Consider the following 9,788-nt stretch of genomic DNA (forward strand, 5'->3'; position numbering starts at 1 on the left):
TACTTTGTAAACTTTTAGTAAAACAAAAGACCATGTGAATATGTTGCTAGGGCCTCTGTCCGGGTCCTAGGAAGAGCTCATACAATGAGGTGGCATGATGCTTAAACTCTGATTTTATGCAAGTAAAATCTTTACAATAAGAATTAACATATTTTTTAAAACCTGTACTAATTTAGCACTAACTGTTGCAAAAGATAATGTTGGTTGTAAACATAAGAAAAAGTATGTTTCCTTATAGGATAACAATGTACATTTTTCTTTTAATTGCACTTTAAGTTTTGGGGAAAATATGTAATTGATAAGAAATCTAAATGGTACTTATTTTTTGGTATGGAAAATACATATATTCTGAGGTAGAATGATATCTTCTGAAGGCTACATATGACAACTTCTGTATTAGTCACATGCTTGTAGATTGCTTTGGTATACTCCCTCAAAATCCTAAGGTTATACATTTTTTTCCTCTTAAAAAAAAAACAGTAGGTTACATGTACAAAATATTTTTGGATGCCTTAGAATGATTAAAGGACTTTTCATATTAGGCTTATATTTTTCCTACAAATAAAATAAAAATGGCTTTAGTGACAAAGCATTACTAAATTTGAAAAATAAATTATTTTCAAAAAAATTTTATTATCAAACAAACTTCATGAGACCATTTTGCTTAGGCATACCTCATTCAAGACACATGATTTCATACTAGCTGTGATTAAATACATTAACTTCAGACTATTGAACACAGAAAAAACAGTGGCTCAATAATAATACATAGTTTTCCCAAGATAATATAATTTTTGGAAATAAGATTAAATTTCAGGTATTACAGCAACTCTCTCATGCAGAAATATCTTCACCCAGAGCAAATTGAGCCTACATATCAAATGGTATGTTTTACATACAATTCCTAAAAGGAGATTATTGTTAATAGGATGATCATTAACTTATTAATACATGTTTAAAACTGCAAGATTAAAAATTTAGGATCAAATAAACATTATTTTGTTTGATAACATTAATTTCAAATGTTCAATTAACTAGTGCTTTGAAAAGCCAGGCATGGCTTACTTTGCATTTTATAAGAGCCCAAAAACATGGAAAAAGCCAAGAGGTATAATTCACCACCGAATCTGAATAGGCCAAATACTGTATATGAATGTGAGGATCAGTTTTCCTCATGTTCATATACATTGGAACCCTACCTCCCAATTTTCTTCTGTTGGTTAACCCACTGCCTTATCACGAACATATTGCATTAGAAAAACCTTTCTGCAAAATCATTAATTTCTTCTTTATGCTATGAATCAAAATCAATCCCAGAAAAAAAAAATGTTAATGCTGCCTAAAGAAAATTTTCAATACCATTTTGTCTTTTTATAGGAAAGTATTCCTTTTGGCTTTGCAGAACACTCTTCTCATTTTGAAACTAACATAAAATCGGATTAATGTAACAGGACTACCTTGCACTCTTCTCCACCTATAAACTTCTGCAGTCCCATGCATTAAGGAGCCATCTGGATTAGCATTGCAAAATGGAGAACAGATGGACAAGAGACATACAGCATAATGAGGAAAACTGCTATGAATAAGGCATATAGTTATTCATATTCATGCTAAATATTTATTATGCATATACCTTTAGGTGATTATTTACTTTTTAATCTGTTGGAAAATGAATGCCTCCCAAAAATGTTTCCATGAGCACATTCTCCCTCCATTGGAAACTGCCATTTGACACCATTATTACAGTTTACCAGTGGAACATATTTTCTTTTTAAAGTATAAAGAGCACTGGAAAGACCAGCACAAAATATATAAAATGTGCATGAAGCTAATTATGAAGCAGGCTGTCAGAAACTAGTGGATCTTAAGAATGCACTCATAGGTCTTTGAGCCACAATTCTCTTGCTCAGGCCTGCTTCCACGTCTGGAAGTTTACTATCCCTTCTGATAAAGCTTTTCTTTTCTGCCGAAAAAAAAAAGAAAAAAAGAAAAGAGAGAGAGAGGCATGGTTCCATAGCGTAGTGGTTAGCACATCTACTTTACATGCAGAAGTCCTAAGTTCACACCCCAGTGGAGCCACAGTCCATGGTCTACGGCCATGCCACCCTGAACAAGCCCGATCCCGACTGATCTCGGAAGCTAAGAAGGGGCAGGCCTGGTTAGTACTTGGATGGGAGACCACTTAGGAAGACCAGGTGCTATAGGCATAAATAATAATAAATAATTAAAAGAAAGAAAAAAATGCATTCGTAAGAGATACTGTATTAAGGACATTAATGGAAAGTAACTATTGTTAGGTATGGGTTGGTGACAGCAGCAAAGGAAAGGAAGAAAACAATTGAAGGAGAATAAATGAAGAATTCTTAGGAGCCCAAACTTAATTTGTTTCCCAAAGAGACTTCTAAAGCACAAAAAGAGATTGAGAAATTAGAGAAATAGGTGATTGCTTCCTAAGCTCTGCATCTTGCGGACACATCTAATGGAATATTTCATGTTAAATAATTACAAATGATTAGTCAATTTTTGTTCACAGTGTCTAGAATCACCAAAATCACATGATTGAAACCACCTTCCTTTAGAGAAATTATGTATTTCAAAAATTACATGATTGTAAATAATATAAAACAAAAATTCTCATAATGAGCAACGTATCACCTTAATTTTTACATATTTTGTATGTTTACATAGGAAATAGAATTATTTTTCTTTTTTTACTAATCAGGATATACTTCCAATATTATATCACTTCACTGAAGATTCTTTCTAGAAGGTTTTATTTTTACAGAATGTGTAACATTATTATATCATGACAGTAATAATTATATACCTTGCAGATGCTTTTCTTTATACATTAAACTTTTCTGAACACTTCAGTTTCTTTTGAGCACTAACTCAAGAACCTAGATTCTCCTTTTTAACAATTTTACTCATAAGTAAATATGATAAGAAAAGTTTTAAAATACACTATTTAAATAAAATAAAAACTACTTTATATAGGGAGTAAAGATACATAATTTTATAATTATTTCATAATGATAGTTAAATAAACATAGCTATATTTTACAGAGCTATTTTAAGTGTTTTACATTCACATTCTCAATTAATCCCCCAAAATGTCTTGATGAGGTAGCTATTATTTCTATATCCTTTATATGCATAAGAAAACTGAGGCTTGGAGAAGTCAGATCACACCATTAGTATGTGGGGGGGTCTTGATTTGAACCCACACAGTCAAGCTCTAGTAGAGTTATGCTCTTGACCACCCTTGTTATGATTCTTGTGCATATATGTTGAGAACTATTCATGGCACTTTACATGTATCAATTTAATCAATCCTTCCTCAACTCTATTAATTAGGTACAACTATTATACTTATATTAGGAAACTAAGGCCTTGTGAATTGTTTAATTTGACTAAGTCTACCTCTTAAAGCAAGGAAAATGTCAGTTTTATAAATAGAAGACAATTTATCTGCCTAGCCTACATGCCCAGTCTAGATTACCCAAAGCTGGGCAGATGCAACACTAAGGGTTGAAGAAGACAAACTGCCTAATTCTTAGTCTAGTGCTTCTTCAACTCTTATTAATACGGACACACAACTGGGCTAAGTCCACCTGAAAGGATGTTGCCTTTCTCATCTTCCTAATTCGCACAATAAAATCTTGAATCTCAAATGTATGCTTTGGCCCCACTGGTCCAACTGTTTTATGTAGTTACCAGGATTTGGTAAAGATTTTTAAAAATCCTAAAAAACAAAGAAATATGTAGTTTATTATATAGTTGAGGTAATGATATATACAATAATAAATACAGTATGCTGTTTTTCTGCTAACAAGTTTCATCTAACCTTTCCTCATTCAGAATTGGGAAAAATCTTTACATTGCCATAGGCTGGAGGTCATAATCTGGCTTACCTTCTCTGCCCATTCTTCTCACATATCCCAGATTGCTCACACACTCTCTGATCTTTCTTGAAATGGTCATTTTTGCAAACCACTTCTTTTATTATTAATGGGATAAAAATAGATGTTACAATTTGCTAATGTTCAATGTTTTGACTTTAACTACAAATTTTTTTCAATGATTAATTAAATATCAATTTAATTTGAAAGACATCATTTGCCTCCAATGAATTGAGCAAAAAATTCACCCCAAAAATGCCTATCTGTGCAGTAACATGCTTTTCTATTAATTTCACTTCCCTGTAAAGTCTGGGATCTGTCGTTGGCAGAACTGTATTGGCTTTACTGGGAAAGAATGATACTGAGGTCACATCAGCTATTAGAGAAAATAAGGCAGCTAAAATAAACACCCATGATACAGTTAACTAGGATCTGTAGATTTAGCCATTATTTAGAGAATGTTAATTTTTTTCACAACTGAGAATTTTTAATAAAGAGAAAGAAATTACTGGCTATAAAATGTGCCATAAAACATTTTCAGCTAATTAAATGTAGCTAAATATAACATAAAAATATGCATGCATATGGATGAGATATTTGCTTGATGAGTTTGAAACTAATAATTATGTCACATGAAACACTTAACCAAAAGCCAACTTTTACTTACACTTAACTTTTACTCACTCACATAAAGTAACTTTAACTGCTAACTACATCTCAGAACCAGTTTGGAGCAGCCGACAGCAGGCTGGCATGGTATGTTATATTTGGTGAGCTCAGGATTTATGAGGATTTGTAAAACCAGACAATCATCAGAATACAGCTTAAATCCCTGTAGGGCACACTATATTTCAAAGTCTGCAAAATAAATTTAACATGTGTTCTAAGTAGTCAACTTACATAACTTGCAAACCAAACAAAGCATGGAAACTTTGGTTTTTGCAAAATAATCTTAGCCCATGACCAAGTGTAATCTAGGTATAAACACACACATCATGTCTGTGTCCTGGAAGGTACTGGGAGAGTGAGTGTTGTGTTGTGAGCCTCTGCTACCTTAATAACACTCTGTCTTCCTTTCTCTTCCTCAGATTATTCTCTGAGGTTGGCTCTACATGAGAATTGAAAGGGAAGATTTCTAAGAAAATATTATAATAGGAGCTATCGCCTCACCTATAAGAATACAGTTATTTTATAATACTATTTTGAATTAGAGTGAAATGTCCAGAAAGAAAAAGGCCCCTGACTTGTTACATAGGGTCTTTACAGAAGTTTCTTCTTCTTCACCTTTGCCAATGTCTTATATTCTAGTTTAAATAAAATAGATATGTGAATTTTTTGTTTGTTTGTTTGGCTGCTTATGAGACAGGACCTAGTTTTTTTCTCAATACCTAGTGTTTTCTTTACCACTTTTTTTTTTTTACCTTCCTTTCCATTTTATTTTTGAAATTTTCTTTTGCTTTATTTAGTCCTAGTGAAAATATATATATGTATCAGTGTAGAGTGGAGTGGAGAGAGAGAGAGGAATGAAAGGGGAGGAGAGAGAGAGAGAGAGAGAGAAGGGAAACTATTTTAACAAGCTCTTCAAGGTATTCTTGTACATGTTAGTTTAAAAGTCACTGTCCTCCATTTCAAATCTAGTATTCTTTTTACTCTATAGTGAAGGGGTATGACTCAATTTAGTTAAATTCAATAAACATACTTTGTGTATTTGTTATTGACCAGGGATTTTGATATGTGCTGTGTATGCATATATGAGTAATAGATGATTTGTCTTTAAGAAACTCACATTTAATATTCTATTTTAAACCATTATATATTATCACATTGACATCTCTAGACTCCTCAAAAAACACAATTGCATGATTTCCATCCACATAAGAAATCTACCACAGGAAAATAATTTTAAAACAAACTTTTTGTGATTTCAGTTAGATTTCAAAATTTTGAAGCAAGTATGTTAACAGTGTATTTTGACATGCTTTTATGGATGTCAGATACAAAATTCTGTTTTACACATTTATCTTTAACTGCTGCTCATCTTATTTCTTAGAGCTTATGAGGTTTGAGAGGCTGAGATCATGAGTATCCCCCCAGTGCCCAGAGGCATCACAATTGCTTTATTTCAAATTCTTGTTCAGAGAAATGGGTTGCAGAAATGCTCTTAAGTCTTAAATTTTCAGGAAAAATATTAATAAAAAACTTTATAACTTCAATTGAATGAAATTGATTTTGAAATGTAGACAGTTATTTCAATGATGTGTCTGACAAAATGCTGTCCAAATACCATGAAAAAGTTTATACTGTGTTTTCCAATTTTACTGTTCATAAGAAGCCTGGACAAAATCCAGGCAAGGTACCAGCTATTATTCATTAGTCAGCATAAGAGTCATTGTGTTAACATTTTAAAATTACAAAATAAATAAATAAACAAAGTTGAAGAGTCCAAAGTTTAGGGCTGATCTCTTTTCAGATATGAAACCTCAAGTTTTGGATGTATTCTTCTTGAATTAGAACATCATTTTTATACTAAATTCTTCCATTTTTTTTTTTTAATTCAGTGGACTTTATTTTCAGACACTGCATTATGTGCTGTCATCTGACATTATGAAAGGCAAGTGTACTTTATTTTTTCCCCACTTCAAACAATTGCTAAATACTACTATGGACTTTGCCTCTTTTGTGAAATTCCAAGGAAATCTCGAACTCACCTCAGACATGACATGTGTCATAAACAGGCTCAGGCCCTCTTCCGAGAGCATGGAGAGCATGGCCTGTCTGGCAACACTGAGTTATGGCTTATTTTTGCCAAAGCAATCATTCGAGTGAGCCAAGAATAAGGATATTAGAAGGAACTGCCCGTATATCAGACTAGAGGAAAGTGAAGAGTATATGAAATCTCCCTGTGGGTAGAGAACCATTCCTAAATTATTCTGCCTGCCTTGCAGACACATAGACACATAGATCTCACTGGGATCTGCCACTTTCATATAGGGCACTAGCTCATTAAAGAAAATACATCTGAATCCCAGACTTTTCATTAAAGTGTAAATTATCTCATAAAGGTTCTTTTGAAATTTTTAGACACTTAAATGATTCCAAGTTTAATCCTTACTTCACTAAGTAATTAATTTTACAATGAATTTATTTTGCCAAAAACTGAAAGAAGTTTCACTGTATACCATATACTGTGAGTGAGGCATACATATACAAGAAGAAAGGTGTATTACTCCTGATAATAACAGAAGGAGTAATGATAATAATAATAATATTTAACATAAAATGCTTTCCCCATGGAGGCCCTTTACTTTGTATTGTATCGGGCTATAACTATTTGTCAAAACAATCTTAAAAATAGGTATTATTATTACTCAGAGTATAATATTTGAAGACATTGAGGCTTAGACATGTTACAGAACTTGAACAGGCAGACAGAGCTAGGAAATAAGTGCAAGAGAGAGAGAAGAAACAAATTATATTGAAAAATCTGTGTAGATTATCTGAACTAATCTATTAAACATCAGAGAATAATTTTGTATTCATATTTGTTCTGTTCAAATCATCATCAGGTTAAATACCTTCCCCAATACTATATACATGAGAATCTGATCTACACCCTGGTCTGACTCCAACCATAATCCGTCCATTAAGCTAACATTTAATTAGATTTCTTTTTCAGAAGAAGGAATTTGAGAATTAGGAGGAGAAGGAAGAGAAAAGGAAACTACTTAGGAACTAAAGATTTTCAAATGCTCTTTACACCATATTTTGTGTATGTTGCAATGCTTTGACAACACCATGGTTATGACATCATTGAAACTCAAAGACAATTTTTCATGTTTCTATTTAATCCATCTTTCTAATCTTTCATTAATGTGCACGGTAATGATGGGACATTCTAATGCCAATCTGACACTGTTTTTTCTCTAAGGAAAAATCTACAGGAATATTCGCCCCCGCCCGCCCCCAGGAAAAGCACCCTTCACCTGACAATTTTACTCACAGAGTCCCTTATATTCTCATTGAAAAGTCATTTTGCCTAAAAATGAAGACCATTCCCATTCACCAGAAAGTCATACCAAAAAGAAAATTGTTGAGTTGGATAATAAAATAGGTAAAAATAGATACTTCTCATTGTTTCCATTTCTATCCATGTCTTAATTATAAGCTCTCAATTGCAATGTACATTGGTTTTACACTCATTTTATGTCACATTTACAGATAGCTATTAAAAACTACAGCATAAAGAAGTTATCTTTAACTAAAAATATTTGAGATGTTTTGTAATCAAAATCATAAAAATATGTTTTAATTATAACAAAATTAGTTTTTGATGTATTTAGAAAAATGAATAGCTGCTTCATTTTATTACCTCATGTTAAAATGTGCCAAAATCCTTTAGGGGATAAAATGGAGCCAGGAGAAAACCTTTCTCACTGAGCTTCTTTACCATTTTTATCCATTATTATTCATTTTGGTTGTGCTGTTAGTATACCTCCTTAAAACAATGATTTTTTTACCCCTGAGCAACAAGCAGAGTGACATATATTAGAGTAAAACAAAACCCCAAGGTGCTAAAACTTAAACCACAAGTCTACTTTGCTGAGGTCAGATGATCCACTTGGGAATGGAGAATTTGGCAGAATCAGGTTGTAATATTGTAAGGGTTGTCACAAACCTGCTTAAGACATGTCCATCTTAAGAAAGCAGTTCAACTGCATCACATTTCACTGATTTTCTTTTTCATATTGACTTAGTTCTTAGACACTAAGAAGGTACAAATTTCATATCAATATCAAATTTGGGGCACATATCAGTGTCTTAAACCCAATTTTTATATAAATTTTTTTATTCTTCAAATTTCTATTTTTGTTAAAGTAATAAAACCTTATCCTTATAGTAATCACTGTCTAGGTGCCTAAATACACACTGAAAATTTAAAAAATATCGGTATGATTCAGATGAGACCTGAAAATTTTTACTTATATAATCAGATCTCCAAGAAGTAATGGCTCAAGAGAATGTAAGTTATCATATGAAAAAATTGTCCAAAATAGTTCCTCTTCTCTCAAAGCTTGGGAGGTTAGCAAACATTTGTATTCATAACACTCTTAGCATGTTAGTAATTTTTTCATTGCATGTCCTAGGCCAAAGAAAATACCAAATGGTTCCATTTCTTTAGTAGCTAATACCAAACAGCTTAATAAGTATTTATGTCCTAACAACAAAAACTGAAAGAACAAAATTATATTTTTAGTTTATTCTTAAGTAACCACATTACTTACAAATTGGTTGTGTGCACCAGTTTGGCTCTGCAAGCCCTTAAATCAGATCAAGCACTCACACACTCATTTCCTCTTTCACATTGATTTTCATATGGTACCTACTTTTTATCATGCCATGGCAGGAAACATAGCTTAGCAAGTTATCATGTCATCAGAAAGAATGTGGCCCAATAAAATGTCAATATTGTTAGTAGTTCAGTTCACTCTGTGTCTGACAAATGTTGAGTATTGCTGTGTTTTTCCACGAAAGTTAAAATATTATGCTGATCCCCCATGAGTTTGCTGCGCATAGTTTGGGAACTGTGGTTGTCATCTGTTGATTTCATTGTCATATAGATATATCACAAATAACACTATTTTTTTCTAAGTTGTTGTTTCACTACTAAACTCATAATAGTTTCAGCTTACCAAACTTTCTTCTTCCCACCATATGCATAGAACCCTGGGTAAGAGAGGAGATTAGAAATAGCAAGCAGCTGGTTCTAATCAGTCTTTATTGGACTGAGATGTGAGCAGTGGCAACTACATCAAGGCACTGAAGCAATTAAACTTGTCTTTTCCAGGAGTACTTTTCCAAAAATCTACCTTTTAACTTCTTATCAGT

General features: G+C 32.6%; 1 pseudogene; it reads left to right on the plus strand.

Moving 5' to 3' along the window:
- The first annotated feature begins 2,088 nt into the window (after positions 1-2,088).
- LOC120615173 (uncharacterized) lies at positions 2,089-2,207 on the plus strand (annotated as a pseudogene).
- Positions 2,208-9,788: the final 7,581 nt, after the last annotated feature.

This window comes from Pteropus medius, unplaced genomic scaffold (assembly GCF_902729225.1).
Source record: "Pteropus medius unplaced genomic scaffold, Ma_sr-lr_union100, whole genome shotgun sequence".
Taxonomy (NCBI): domain Eukaryota; kingdom Metazoa; phylum Chordata; class Mammalia; order Chiroptera; family Pteropodidae; genus Pteropus; species Pteropus medius.